Consider the following 14299-nt stretch of genomic DNA (forward strand, 5'->3'; position numbering starts at 1 on the left):
CCAGGCCCGTCTGAAGTTTTCCAATGACTATCTGGATGATCTAGAGGAGGAATGGGAGAAGGTTGTGTGGTCTGATGAGACAAAAATAGAGCTTTTTGGTCTAAACTCCACTCGCTGTGTTTGGAAGAAGAAGAAGGATGAGTACAACCCCAAGAACACCATCCCAACCATGAAGCATGGAGGTGGAAACATCATTCTTTGGGGATGCTTTTCTGCAAAGGGGACAGGACGACTGCACCATATTGAGGGGGGGATGGATGGGGCCATGTATCGCGAGATCTTGGCCAACAACCTCCTTCCCTCAGTAAGAGCATTGAAGATGGGTCGTGGCTGGGTCTTCCAGCATGACAACGACCCGAAACACACAGCCAGGGCAACTAAGGAGTGGCTCCGTAAGAAGCATCTCAAGGTCCTGGAGTGGCCTAGCCAGTCTCCAGACCTGAACCAAATAGAAAATATTTGGAGGGAGCTAGAAAGTCCGTATTTCCCAGAGACACCCCCGAAACCTGAAGGATCTGGAGAAGGTCTGTATAGAGGAGTGGGCCAAAATCCCTGCTGCAGTGTGTGCAAATCTGGTCAAGAACTACAGGAAACGTATGATCTCTGTAATTGCAAACAAAGGTTTCTGTACCAAATATTAAGTTCTGCTTTTCTGATGTATTAAGTACTTATGTCATGCAATAAAATGCAAATTAATTACTTCAAAATCATACAATGTGATTTTCTGGATTTTTGTTTTAGATTCCGTCTCTCACAGTTGAAGTGTACCTATGATAAACATTGCAGACCTCTACATGCTTTGTAAGTAGGAAAACCTGCAAAATCGGCAGTGTATCAAATACTTGTTCTCCCCACTGTATAGGGAAGGTAATCAGGGAAGTGATGGAGTACAGGTGAGTCTGATGACCTGCAGGTGCGCGTAACAATCGTGACAGGTGTGCGCCATAACGAGCAGCCTGGTGACCTAGAGGCCGGAGAGGGAGCACAAGTGACAGCTGTGGAGCCAGACTAATTTGCCATTCCTTATGCCTGGTACCTCTCAACCATACACGGTTTTAACACCATTTTTTAATTCCTCATCAATCCATGGGGATTTAACAGTTTTTAAAGTACTTTTCTTAAGGAGTGCATGCTTATTAGTAACTTTTATTTTATAAATGCGGAGAGGAAGGCTTTAGTGCCTTTTGCAAACAGGATGCATGTTTTGGTAAATTTGTATTCTGTACAGGCTTCCTTCTTTTCAATCTGTCATTAATGTTAGTCTTGTGGAGTAACTACAATGTTGTTGATCCATCCTCAGTTTTCTCCTATCACAGCCATTAAACTCTGTAACTGTTTTAAAGTCAGCATTTGCCTCATGGTGAAATCCTTGAGCGGTTTCCTTCCTCTCCGGCAACTGAGTTTATTGATACACCATCCAAAGTGTAGTTAATAACTTCACCATGCTTCAAGGGATATTCAGTGTCAGTTTTTTTTTTTTACCCATCTACCAATAATTGCCGTTCTTTGTCAGGCATTGGAAAACCTCCCTGGTCTTTGTGGTTGAATCTGTGTTTGAAATTCACTGCTCGACTAAGGGACCATACAGATAATTGTATGTGTGGGGTACAGAGATGAGGTAGTCATTCAAAAATCACGTTAAACACTATCATTGCACACACGGAACTTAGCCATGGAACTTGTGACTTGTTAAGCACATTTTTATTCCTGAACTTATTTAGGCTTGCCATTACAAAAGAGTTGAATACTTATTGACTCAAGACATTTCAACTTTTCATTTTTAATTCATATGTAAACATTTCTAAAAAACTAAATTCCACTTTGATATTATGGGGTATTGTTTGCAGGCCAGTGACAAAACAAATCTCAATTGAATCCATTTTAAATTCAGGTTGTAACACAACAAAATGTGGAAAAAGTCAAGGGGTGTGAACACTTTCTGAAAGCACTGTAAATACCATCTGAATTAACCAAAACCCCAACGTAAATCAGTCATTTAAATAACACACTCTAGATGAATGAGTAAAAAAAGCGCCAATTGACACTAACAAACACACTTTTTCACAAGCTCAAAGATAACCATGCGCTGTATAAAAGCGAATAAAATATAGAATCATTAACGTAAATCCATTTATTTCAGCAATCAAGTGCATTTTAGAAGCTAATTTATTTCATTCGTCTGGATGCTTGGGTGGACATATCATCCTCATATATCCCATCCTGGGGTTCAACACATCTATATTCTGTTCGGGGAAGTAATATGACACATCAGTTATTAAATATGTTGTCCTACTATACCTAGTAGAGATTCATTCCTATAAGTAGCTCTTATGCCAGTGTAATGGAGGAATTATCTATTGGCCTAATTGTTAAGATGGTGGTTTCTCACGCAGTAGACCAGCGTTCAGATCCCACCTGTGACACCATCAGTTCATGACGTTTTAGACTAGTCAAATGCACAGACACAGCAACCCTACAATGCTACACTTCTCTGGTTGTCATGGCAGGATTTTAAAGGTGAATAAAAACACAAGAATTACTGTATTTATGCTAATGAAAATATTAATTGTATATAAAAATGATAAGATACTGCAATCCTCAAGAGTCATCCTTTTTTTGTGCGTGCCTGTGAGCCTGTGTGTATTTGTTCCGGGGTTGGTGTCAATTCCTTTAAAATTCAGAAAGTAAACTGAACTTCCAATTGCAATTTCTATTTTCCTCAAAGCCTTTACTGATGTGTGCATATGAATGAGTGAATATCAGCAGATAAGCTCCCTCCTCTTTCCTACTGAGGAAGTGTTTGGGCGAGCTGAGGTCTCCAAATTACCAGTTGTCGTCTTTCTGGAGCCAGACTCCCTCCATCAGCACATTGCCGTGCTCCTCGGAGAATTGCCAGTTGGCTTTGTAGCGCTGGTCCCCTGTGCCCTCCCCGAAGTCCCAAAGCTCTATAGACAGTCTCTCCTCGGGCATGTCCAAGAAGTCCATTAGGTCAGAGGTCATGCCCATTATCTGGAGGTCAAAGGTCCTTGGTGTGACAGTGGAGGCTAAGTACTGGGCCAGGGAGGGGCTGAGACGGTTGGCTCGTGGAGTCGGCTGAGGCTGGCCTTGCCCGGTGCTGCCCCACAGACCTGTCAGGTTCTTCATAACCTCCAGACGACGAGGTTCTTCAGCTCTATAGGATACAAACACAGCCTCACATAACACCTTGTTCCTGGCCAGGTTCCATACTGTACTGGCATGTGTTGTCGCCAACTCTTCTATCATTGTACAGTATGGAACCTACCTTGTTTGTAGTCTTCAAGGGAAATCAGTTATTGAATTCTATTGGGTCATTAAATTAACAAAATCATACAAATTCCATAATACAGTATTAGCTGTAATGATACTTACCCAGTGTCTGTATTGTTCCAGGTGTCTCCTATGGACTGACCAGGCTTGAGCTGGGCCAGATCTCCAGAGATGTCCTTCTCGGCTGCTCTCGTGCACCCCCTGCTGCCATACACCTTATCGGCTGACCTCTTCCTCTGTCGCTGCTGCTTCTGTCGTAGTGGGCTGGGGTCCTTGGGGGCTCTGATGCTGGGGACCAGTTTAGGCCTCTTGGGCTGGCTCACCTTCTTCTGTTTCGCAATAAAATCCTTCAGCCTCTTCCAAGAAAGGTACGAGGATACCTGACTGGCCTTGGCACCGGCCTCCACATGCTGCACAGCACCCTGGGACAGCTGGGTCAACTTGGGGCATGACAGTTTAGGTCTCTTGAGCTGGCTCACTTCCTGATTTACAGTAGGACTATCCTTCAACCAAGGAATGTAAAGATTTCTTGCCTTCAACAGCTCCACTGTCAGGGGGCAGGGAAGGTCATGACTGACATTGGCCTCCACATGGTGTACAGCACTCTGGGACAGCTGGGTCAGCACAGGACTCCACACAGCCTTCTGAGATGAGCCTGGAAAACCAACCCTTCTCAGGATCATCTTGATTGCTGAGGGATTTGTGGGGTGGACACACAGGTTGGACTCCCAAACCTGAAAAGTGTGTTATGAGTTAACAATTGGAATTTCTAAATACATGGACATCATGATTTGAAAGGCTCTGGGAATCTTTTCTACACTAGTAAGGATGGCTTTTTTTTAAGCCTACAGGCCAAACCTGTCGAATTGTTTATTAAAAAATATATTATATTAGGGTTACCTCAAAACAGTAAACCTGTCAACAACTGAAAAACGAGCAAGTACATTTGCCTACTCACGTTGCCCATTTTTGAATTCCTTTGTTGAGAAGTTTGGATAAATCTTAATTTGCGCTGAATGTAAGTCTGCGAAATTGTTTGAAATGTCATCCAAGTGATAGCCTATCGAATTTATTTGTTGGAGTTTATCTACCTACAGATTCTGGAATGAAACGTCATAAAAGAGCGCATGGAATAGTGGCGTTGCCTCCATTTCAATGCGCAACCTTATAAACGTTATCGGTCTCAGCTTTTGCACTGAGTTTTCTAATATGTCCAGCCATTCAGTTATCCCTGTGTAATTTCATTAAAATCTTCCCTAAGTAAATCATTAAAATCTTCCCCAATATATATATATATATATATATATATATATTTTAAATATCGATAATTCTCTTTCAAAGAAACGTGCATACTTCACCAGCCAACCCCTTTTACGTGACATTTGCATACAAATTCCTGCACAAATGAGCTCAATAGTGTCATTGACATGCAATTAGAATATTATGAGAAATCTAATGCTGTTCCAGTGGCCAGCGTAAACAAAAAATTAACATGGTCTAATTAACATATTAATGAACTAATTTGTAATTTCACTGGAATGGCAGGCAAGGCCAACATGTCATGATCTTACAGTTTTACATCCCATTTATTTTCAACATTAATTGTCTCGGAATAAATCTTACATCACTGCTGCAGAGCATGATTTACATTTAGACCGATTAGCACTTTGGGATGCTCCCTGGTAAAGCGACGGGTCTATGAGCACAACACGTTGAAAATACGTATTTTTTGTTGTTGTTGCTGGAAAGACATTGAAAAGCAGCTTTTCAACTCCTCTCCGTCACACTCTGTTCTGCGCTGTCTTCTCAATCTCGTTCCACCCCATGCCGGATCTTCTGGTGTTAGCTTCAAGCTCGTGCCTTTAGATGTTTTATGTGCTGATTACAGATCGATTATACTACACCGACTCTAGCATGACTTCAATACGGGAACTATGCTACAAATGAGATATCAGAACACACCAAGACCATTTGAAAAAAAATAGGTTTATTGATTTGGACAATCTTGTAGGTTGCTTTCAACTCTTCTGATTCAGCGAGGACAGCAGCCCATTTTAGCTTGATCAAAAACTCTCCCACAAGCCAAGATAAGCAAAAACCTTTTGACTTATCTGAAATGGCACTTTCCATGGCTGTTGCTTTTAATGCAATGACAGGGGGTGCCTCCACTAAGAGGGAACACAAGACCACATAAACCAGGTAACAAAACAGCATGATGAAACAACTGTGGTCAGAGATTGCCCTTATTTATGGGCCTGGGACCGGTTTCCCAAAAGCATATTTAGGTGAAATTAAATTGTTAGAATTTAGCCTTAAAATGCTTTTGGGAAACCAGGCCCAATCTCAAACAGACAGTAGGCTCATCTCTCCACCATGGCTCTATTAGCTCGGTCTGGCTATTTACAGTTTATCTGGCCTCATCTCAGCCTTCACAGAGGAGGGAGAGGAGGAGTAATGAAAAGGAATGTCAGTCGTTGTATTTGTCATGGTATTGCTGTAAAGGGGAAAGTGGATGTTGGGCCTGGGGTGGTGGTGGGGGGGGGGGGGGTATTGTACAGGAGCATCAGTCACATTTAGGGGGGGGCTTGGTTATTTGTTGGGGGGGGGGGGGTGATAGATGACAAACCCTCCCCCTTTCTCCAGCCCTCCGCTCTACAGGCCACTCCACTGAGGCCAGGGTGGGATGTGACCTCATCCTCTCTCCTCTCCTCCTGTCACATAAAACCCCAGGGCTCATTTTCCACGTCAAAGCTTCTTCACCTACTTGATGGATGAGGAACTGGAGGCGGACTCTCTGTGTTTATGCTGGAATGACAAAGAATGCACCGAACGCTGTCAGCCATTGGTCCAGAACATATCTGCATAATTTCACATGCAACTATGACAGTGCCCATTGGAACACTGCCTAAACGTATTCTCTTTGACAAGTTCTATTCAGCCAACTCCTGTTAGACAGCCAGGCTGTATTCATTAGGGTACACTATATCAAAACATATAGCGACGGACAACGAAAACAGGCATTCCTCATAGGACAAGCTCCAGTCGTCCCTCGTTTATATCCGTTTTATTCCATATGGTGCCTAATGAAAACAACCAAGGTTTGTGTGCGTGGGGTGGGTTAAAAGACTTGAGTTGGGGGTGAGTGGGGCTCCCACCACATCAATGATCTGCTCCTTGGCCTCCCCGTTGATGTCATCGGGGCCGGGCACCTACAGACCACCCAGTCCTCCTCCCCCTGGGGGCATGACAGGGCCTACTCCTCCTCCAGCCTTCATCAGCAGGGCCTTGAAGAAGTGGCGGAGCATCTGTTGTTCGTACTCAGATACCATGAGCCTGCTTCAGCTCCTAGACCAGCACCATGCCAATGAGCAGCTCCTTGAACATCTGGACTATGTCCTCTGTGGGCATGGGGTTCAGGTCTACACAGAGAGAACAGAGTAGGGAAAGATGGAGTTAGAAACACGCAGGATGTATCCCACGTACCACTTTGAGGCCCTGATTTGAGTTGTGTGAAACCGCAATGCATTGTCAGTAACCAAATTGTTTGCCTGGTTTTACTATTCCTACATGGATATGCAAACTCAATAAAGGCATTGTCACTCCACTACCTGGTAAGAGTGCGTTGGTATTTTTGGGATGGTCTCTCTGACAGGTTGAGCCAATTCTTTTGTCAATACTTTCTGAGGTCTGTTTTCTCTATTCAGGTTGGTGTGGTAGATGTGAATTCTATCGCTTGTGTGAGATAGTGCCTTGGTTTGCTTTCCGTATCATTTAGTCCAAGGATACGGTGGCGGTAGGTGGTATGGCTAGCTGCGCACTCACCCACTTCCCACTCCGTCACAAACTCCTCAATGGCCTTGATCTTCTTCTGGCCTACTGAGCTCGGCAGTTTCATCTGTAACACACACACACACACACACACACACAATAAGTCGGGGATGTCAGGAATATGGGGATAAACTGACAGATTATCCGAGGAGAACTCCACTCCTTTAACCCTAATGCATTTTGCATAGAGAGTAACGGCTCCCCATCAGTCTTTCAGACGAATAAGCTCCCTCTGCTGCTACGTCTTACAGATATTAGTGCGCCACTAGTGGCATAAATCATGGTTTTTGCTAATGAGAGCTAGGACTGTGTCCCGCCTCCCAAATGGCACCCTGTTCCCTATAAAGTGCACCGCTTTTGACCAGAATCCTATGGGCCCTGGTCAAAAGTAGTGCACTACATAGGAAATAGGGTACCATTTGGGACTTAGAGCCAGGCCTAACATGCTCCAGCCACTCTCAGCATACATCACAAGCTATGAGACCACGCATGCTCGACCGGTGACTTAAAGTAAAATAAATGGATCTTTTGGACCCTTGTAAAAATGGAACGTTGGTGGAGAGTTTTCCAAAACCATCTCAAATTGATTGTTTCAGACGAGTGATTTATATTGGCCTTTTGTAAAGTTGAGGTCCTAAGATGATATTTTTGGAGGGGAACAATCTAAGCAAAACCCATATGCTGTTCCTATATACAAATCATATGCAACTGATCGTTTTAGTGAATGGCCATGCTTACCCCCTGACTGCGCAGTGGGACTCCAGCTGATTTGAAGTTGGGGAATATGATGCCTGCTACCTCAGGAACAGCTTGTTGTGGACAGACGGAGACAGTAGAGAGGTGAGCAAGACGGACTTAGTCACTTTTTTTTAAAGCAGGGTGGCATCAGGGTCGTTTTAAATGCAAAACACACTTGAAATCGTAACCACACAAATAAAATATTGATAGGAGTTGAGAATTGCACGGGGCCTATATTGGAGGGCAAGGTGGAGCCCTTCACCATATTTCTCACAACTATCAAGATACTCTCAGATCTCTACAAAAGCATGGGGTGGGGGTGATGGTTGATTTACCAGTTTCTCTGTCTCTCGTTTCAGTGGGAGCTTCTTCTTGCTGGCCTTGCGCTATGCATGTCTCATCTGTGTTGGTGTCGGCGGCAGTGATGAGCTCCTGCAGGACCTGGGCTTTCTTCTCACGCTCCTTTTTCCTGCTCTCAATCATCCGCAGCTCCTGCATCAGATACTCCTCTTCTTCCACCTGCAGGGCAAAACGGGGAAGTACAACGTGAGTGCTGGGTCATGTTCATCAGGACAAAAATGAACTGAAACAGGGAGGTACTGTCTGAACTTGTCTACTCAGAAAGCTTATTTGAGTTTTCCGTTGCAAAACGTTTTGCCCTAATGAATACGACCCTGGACTATAACACAGCATGAAATGTTGGATCCAAACTGGGGAATAAGCTGCACCTTCAAAACACTAACAGTGGAATTGTCTTAATAATAATAGATTTATTTTGAATAGCGCTTTTCATACAGAACCTCACAAAAAAATATAATTAAAAACAAAATCTGCCAGCCAGATGGCAGTTCATGGGATATGGTCCTCCACAGCTGGATGATGATGCAGTTCATTAAAGGAGTAGATTAAGTGGAGGTCGAGGGTCCAGCCAGGGAGGGAAAACATGTCAGACTTGAGCATATCCTTAGGCACCCCTGTCTCTAAAGTTGTATCAATCACATTGATTTATAAAGCCCTTTTTTACATCAGCCGATGTCACAAAGTGCTGTACAGAAACCCAGCCTAAAACCCCAAACAGCAAGCAATGCAGATGTAGAAGCACGGTCACTAGGAAAAACTCCCTACAAAGGCCCAAACCGAGGAAGAAACCTAAACAGGAACCAGGCTCTGAGGCGTGGCCAGTCCTCTTCTGGCTGTGCCGGGTGGAGATTACAACAGAACATGGCCAAGATGTTCAAACGTTCATAGATGACCAGCAGGGTCAGATAATAATAGTCAATGGTTGTAGAGGGTGCAACAGGTCAGCACCTCAGGAGTAAATGTCAGTTGGCTTTTCATAGACGATCATTCAGATTTAGAGACAGCAGGTGCGGTAGAGAGAGGGTCCAAAACAGCAGGTCCGGGGCAAGGTAGCATGTCCAGTTCACAGCTACTCCTACTGCGGTTTCCTGCGAATCTCGTGACGCGCAACAAATATGTAGATCTTGGGCTCTGTCCATGTTGCAGCCCGGACCTTGCTCAGCATGCACAATTGTAGTAGTAACGCTCCTTCAGGTAATCCGTTGAACGTTTCTGAAAGCACAAATTCCTGGAATGTTTGTCTATTATAATGGAAAGACATTGTATTTCATGGAGTATCACATTCCAAAATGTGCTTTTAAAAATGCCAATATTCAAATTGAAATGTTTTTAAATGTTTAAATCCTGACTGCAATGAGATTTGTGGATTCAAATTAAGTATTTAAAGTGTGTGTGTAGGTTGTGCGGCTGTGGACGACGATGAAACGCAGGTCAAACAGTTGGTCTGTCTCTGTTTTGGTACAGCCGTCGTCATGGAAATACATCTGATACTCCTGCTCCAGGTACACTGGCATCTGCACTGCCTAGAGATGGGGGGGGTTGAGTCTCATAGCAAAGGGTGGTTTTTGCAAATATTAAAAAAAACAACTGTTTTAGCATTGTGGTATTGTGTGTAGATTGATGAGGAAAATGTTTTATTTAATCAATTTTAGAATAAGGCTATTCTGTAACAAAATGTGGAAAAAGTCAAGGGGTCTGGATACTTTCTGAATATACTGTGTGTTACATTTCATATGGTATGTATTAATTTGTGAATGTCATCATCCATTTTGTATGATATGATATGTTCTGTAGAGCTACAATGCTTTCTCCTTTTGTTCTTTTGACACACATCCCACTGGGCACACACTGGTTGAAACAACATTGTTTCAACTTCATTGAAATTACATTAAATCAACGTGGAATAGATGTTGAATTGACATCTGTGCCCAGTGGGAAGAAATCAAAATCATATTACTCCTGGTCACTCTGACTCCACTTCTCCCAATGGGTCCTTCACCATCTTTGTGACCGCAGAAACAAGTTTCCCAAAAAAACATTATTGCTCATGAATCACACTCCAACAGGGAATGAGGCATTATCACACCGAGGATTATCTTGATTTACAACTTTAGCCATTTTAGCTCCATTATTAGGTGTTACAGTATTACACACATTTTCTCCAACAGCACTCGCGCCAACAGAATCAAACAGTCCTTCTGCCATTGCTCCGACCTAATTAGCGTTGTCAGGGCGGAGGTAGGATCATCTCATCCTTGTATACAGTATCTTTGAACAAGCTTCCATTCAGTATTCTTCTTTGCCATATAACACATTAGATCTGGTAAAAGATAATACAAACAAAAATATGCTTTTTTCCCCCATCATCTTTGAAATACAAGAGAAAGGCCAGACTTTCACATAGGAGTCTAGGTGTCACTTAGATTTTGGCCACTAGATGGCAGCAGTGTGTCTAAAGTTTCAGACTGATCCAGTGAAGAATTACATTACTGCCCAAATTGTTTACACAATCCAGGAATGTCATACATGATGGATCATTAGCTTATACACTAACTTTCACACAGCTAGATGGCCGGGCGGGGTGGGTGTGGAGCCAGAGTCAGCAGTGGGGTCAAACTATAGACCTCAGTTCCTACATTTGAACATTAAAATTGATTATATCAAACTAAACTATGCTACATTGTATCTCTGGGACCCGCAGGATGACAAATCAGAGCACGATTAAAGTACATTATTTACCTTCAGAGGTGAATGTATCAAACCAGTTACCGTGATAAAAGTTTTTTGTTGTTGTGCACTCTCCTCAAACAATAGCATGTTTTTTTCTCACTGTAATAGCTACTGTTAATTGGATACTGCAGTTAGATGAACACGTATTTAAGCTTTCTGCCAATATAAGACATCTCTATGTCCCAGAAAGTCGGCTGTTGTAAACAACGTCATTCTAGTCATATTAGCGTACGTTAGCAACAACCGTTCCAGTTTAGGGACACCCATGCCGTAGAGGATAATGCACCGCCCCATGCAGGAAGGATCTGTACACAATTCCTGGAAGCTTGGGAAAGTTGCTGCGGTGGGGTGCAGAGCTGCTGGCCGGGGTAGGGATAGCCAGGTGGAAAGCATGGCCAGCCGTGGAAAGATGCTTATTGAAATTCTCGACTATCGTAGATTTATCGATGGTGACCGTGTTTCTTATCCTTAGCGCAGTGGGCAGCTGGGAGGAGGTGCTCTTATTCTCCGGAATTTGTGCTACAGGATGCAAATTTCTGTTTGAAAAAAAATAGCATTTGCTTTCCTAACTGACTGTATATAAAAAGTTGCATATCGTGGGAGCTATTCGATGCGAATGCAGTACGTCACAGGATGTTTTTGTGCTGGACAAGGCAGTCAAGTCTGGAGTGAACCAAGGGCAATATCTGTTCTTAGTTCTACATGCTTATTTAAGACGGTGAGGAATGAGCAAGTTTAAGAATAACCAGGCATCCTCTACTGACGGGATGAGGTCAATATCCTTCCAGGATACCCGGGCCAGGTCGATTAGAAAGGCCTGCTCGCTGAAGTGTTTTAGGGAGTGTTTGACAGTGAAGAGGGGTGGTCGTTTGACGCATTACAGAAGCAGGCAATGAGGCAGTGATCGCTGAGATCCTGGTTGAAGACATCAGAGGTGTATTTAGAGGGCAGGTTGGTCAGGATGATATCTATAATGGTGCCCGTGTATACGGATACAAGGTTGTATCTGGTAGGTTCCTTGATAATTTGTGTGAGATTGAGGACATCTAGCTTAGATTGTAGGACGGCCGGGATGTTAAGCATATCCCAGTTCAGGTCACCTAACAGTGCGAACTCTGAAGACAAATGGGGGGCAATCAATTCAAATATGGTGTCTAGGGCACGGTTGGGGGCTGAGGGGGGTCTATAACAAGCGGCAACAGTGAAAGACGTATTTCTGGAAAGGTGGATTTTTAAAAGTAGAAGCTCGAACTGTTTGGGCACAGACCTGGATTGCATTACAGAACTCTGCATACTATGTATGCAGTAGATTGCAACTCTGCCCCTTTGGCAGTTCTATCTTGGTGGAAAATGTTGTAGTTGGGGATGGAAATGTCAGAATGTTTGGTGGCCTTCCTAAGCTAGGATTCAGACACGGCTAGGACGTCAGGGTTGGCGGAGTGTGCTAAAGCAGTGAATAAAACAAACTTAGGAAGGAGGCTTCTGATATTAACATGCATGAAACCAAGGCTTTTATGGTTACAGAAGTCAACAATTGAAAGCACCTGAGGAATAGGTGTGGTACTTGGGGCTACAGGGCCTGGGTTAACCTCTACATCACCAGAGGAACAGAGGAGGAGTAGGATAAGGGTACAGCTAAAGGCTATAAGAACTGGTCATCTAGTGCATTGGGAACAGAGAATAAAAGGAGCAGATTTCTGGGCGTGGTAGAATAGATTCAGGACATAATGTACAGACAAGGGTATGGTAGGATGTGAGTACAGCGGAGGTAATCCTAGGCGTTGAGTGACGATGAGAGGTTTCGTCTCTGGAGGCACCAGTTAAGCCAGGTGAGGTCTCTGCATGTGTGTGGGACAAAATAGCTATCTAAGGCAAGTTGAGCAGGACTGAGGGCTCTACAGTGAAAAAAGAAGAAGAAGAACTAGCCGAGACAGCAGTAGACGAGGCATGTTGACATATTGACAATGTTAAGACTGCACAAGAGTTACGTAACCATCTGTCTTATGTAACCATACCAAACACAACATATCTTACTAATTTCTGTGTCAGTTACATTTACTATGTTACGTCTAGTCTATGAGACCAGAATGTCCTGGAACATTGTTAACATTGTGGGAGGCAACCAGTGATGTACCAAATATTATAATTAACCCCTTTCATCTGTGTATATACATCATTGTAGGCAATGATGTATGCCTAGGGAGACTGTGACAATAACATCCTTTTTGGGTTGTAGGTGCCCAACATAACATGTGGTGGTGGGTTGGACACAGCCACTCACATAGATATCGAGTTCTATAGAGCCTGTCTGCAGTCCTGATTTCTGTAACCGTTAGCTAATCTGTGTAATATTGGCTTAAGCTAAGAACCAAATCAAATTAAATGTATTTATATAGCCCTTCGTACATCAGCTGATATCTCAAAGTGCTGTACAGAAACCCAGCCTAAAACCCCAAACAGCAAGCAATGCAGGTGTAGAAGCACGGTGGTTAGGAAAAACTCCCTAGAAAGGCCAAATCCTAGGAAGAAACCTAGAGAGGAACCAGGCTATGTGGGGTGGCCAGTCCTCTTCTGGCTGTGCCGGGTAGAGATTATAACAGAACATGGCCAAGATGTTCAAATGTTCATAAATGACCAGCATGGTCGAATAATAATAAGGCAGAACAGTTGAAACTGGAGCAGCAGCACGGCCAGGTGGACTGGGGACAGCAAGGAGTCATCATGTCAGGTAGTCCTGGGGCATGGTCCTAGGGTTCAGGTCCTCCAAGAGAGAGAAAGAAAGAGAATTAGAGAGAGCATATGTGGGGTGGCCAGTCCTCTTCCGGCTGTGCCGGGTGGAGATTATAACAGAACATGGCCAAGATGTTCAAATGTTCATAAATGACCAGCATGGTCGAATAATAATAAGGTAGAACAGTTGAAACTGGAGCAGCAGCACGGCCAGGTGGACTGGGGACAGCAAGGAGTCATCATGTCAGGTAGTCCTGGGGCATGGTCCTAGGGTTCAGGTCCTCCGAGCGAGAGAAGGAGAGAATTAGAGAACGCACACTTAGATTCACACAGGACACCGAATTGAACAGGAGAAGTACTCCAGATATAACAAACTGACCCCAGCCCCCCGACACATAAACTACTGCAGCATAAATACTGGAGGCTGAGACAGGAGGGGTCAGGAGACACTGTGGCCCCACCTGAGGACCCCCGGACAGGGCCAAACAGGAAGGATATAACCCCACCCACTTTGCCAAAGCACATCCCCCACACCACTAGATGGATACCAATTGTTTTGAACCAATTGTTTTGCAACACACTGATTAAATCAATGATGTATCCAAGTCTTTTAAATGAAATGACT

At 43.8% G+C, this 14299-nt stretch overlaps 1 pseudogene; it reads right to left on the bottom strand.

Moving 5' to 3' along the window:
• Positions 1-5898: 5898 nt before the first annotated feature.
• Positions 5899-12027, bottom strand: LOC135511432 (DNA methyltransferase 1-associated protein 1-like; annotated as a pseudogene).
• Positions 12028-14299: the final 2272 nt, after the last annotated feature.

The sequence above is a fragment of the Oncorhynchus masou genome, chromosome 24 (assembly GCF_036934945.1).
Source record: "Oncorhynchus masou masou isolate Uvic2021 chromosome 24, UVic_Omas_1.1, whole genome shotgun sequence".
Taxonomy (NCBI): Eukaryota; Metazoa; Chordata; class Actinopteri; order Salmoniformes; family Salmonidae; genus Oncorhynchus; species Oncorhynchus masou.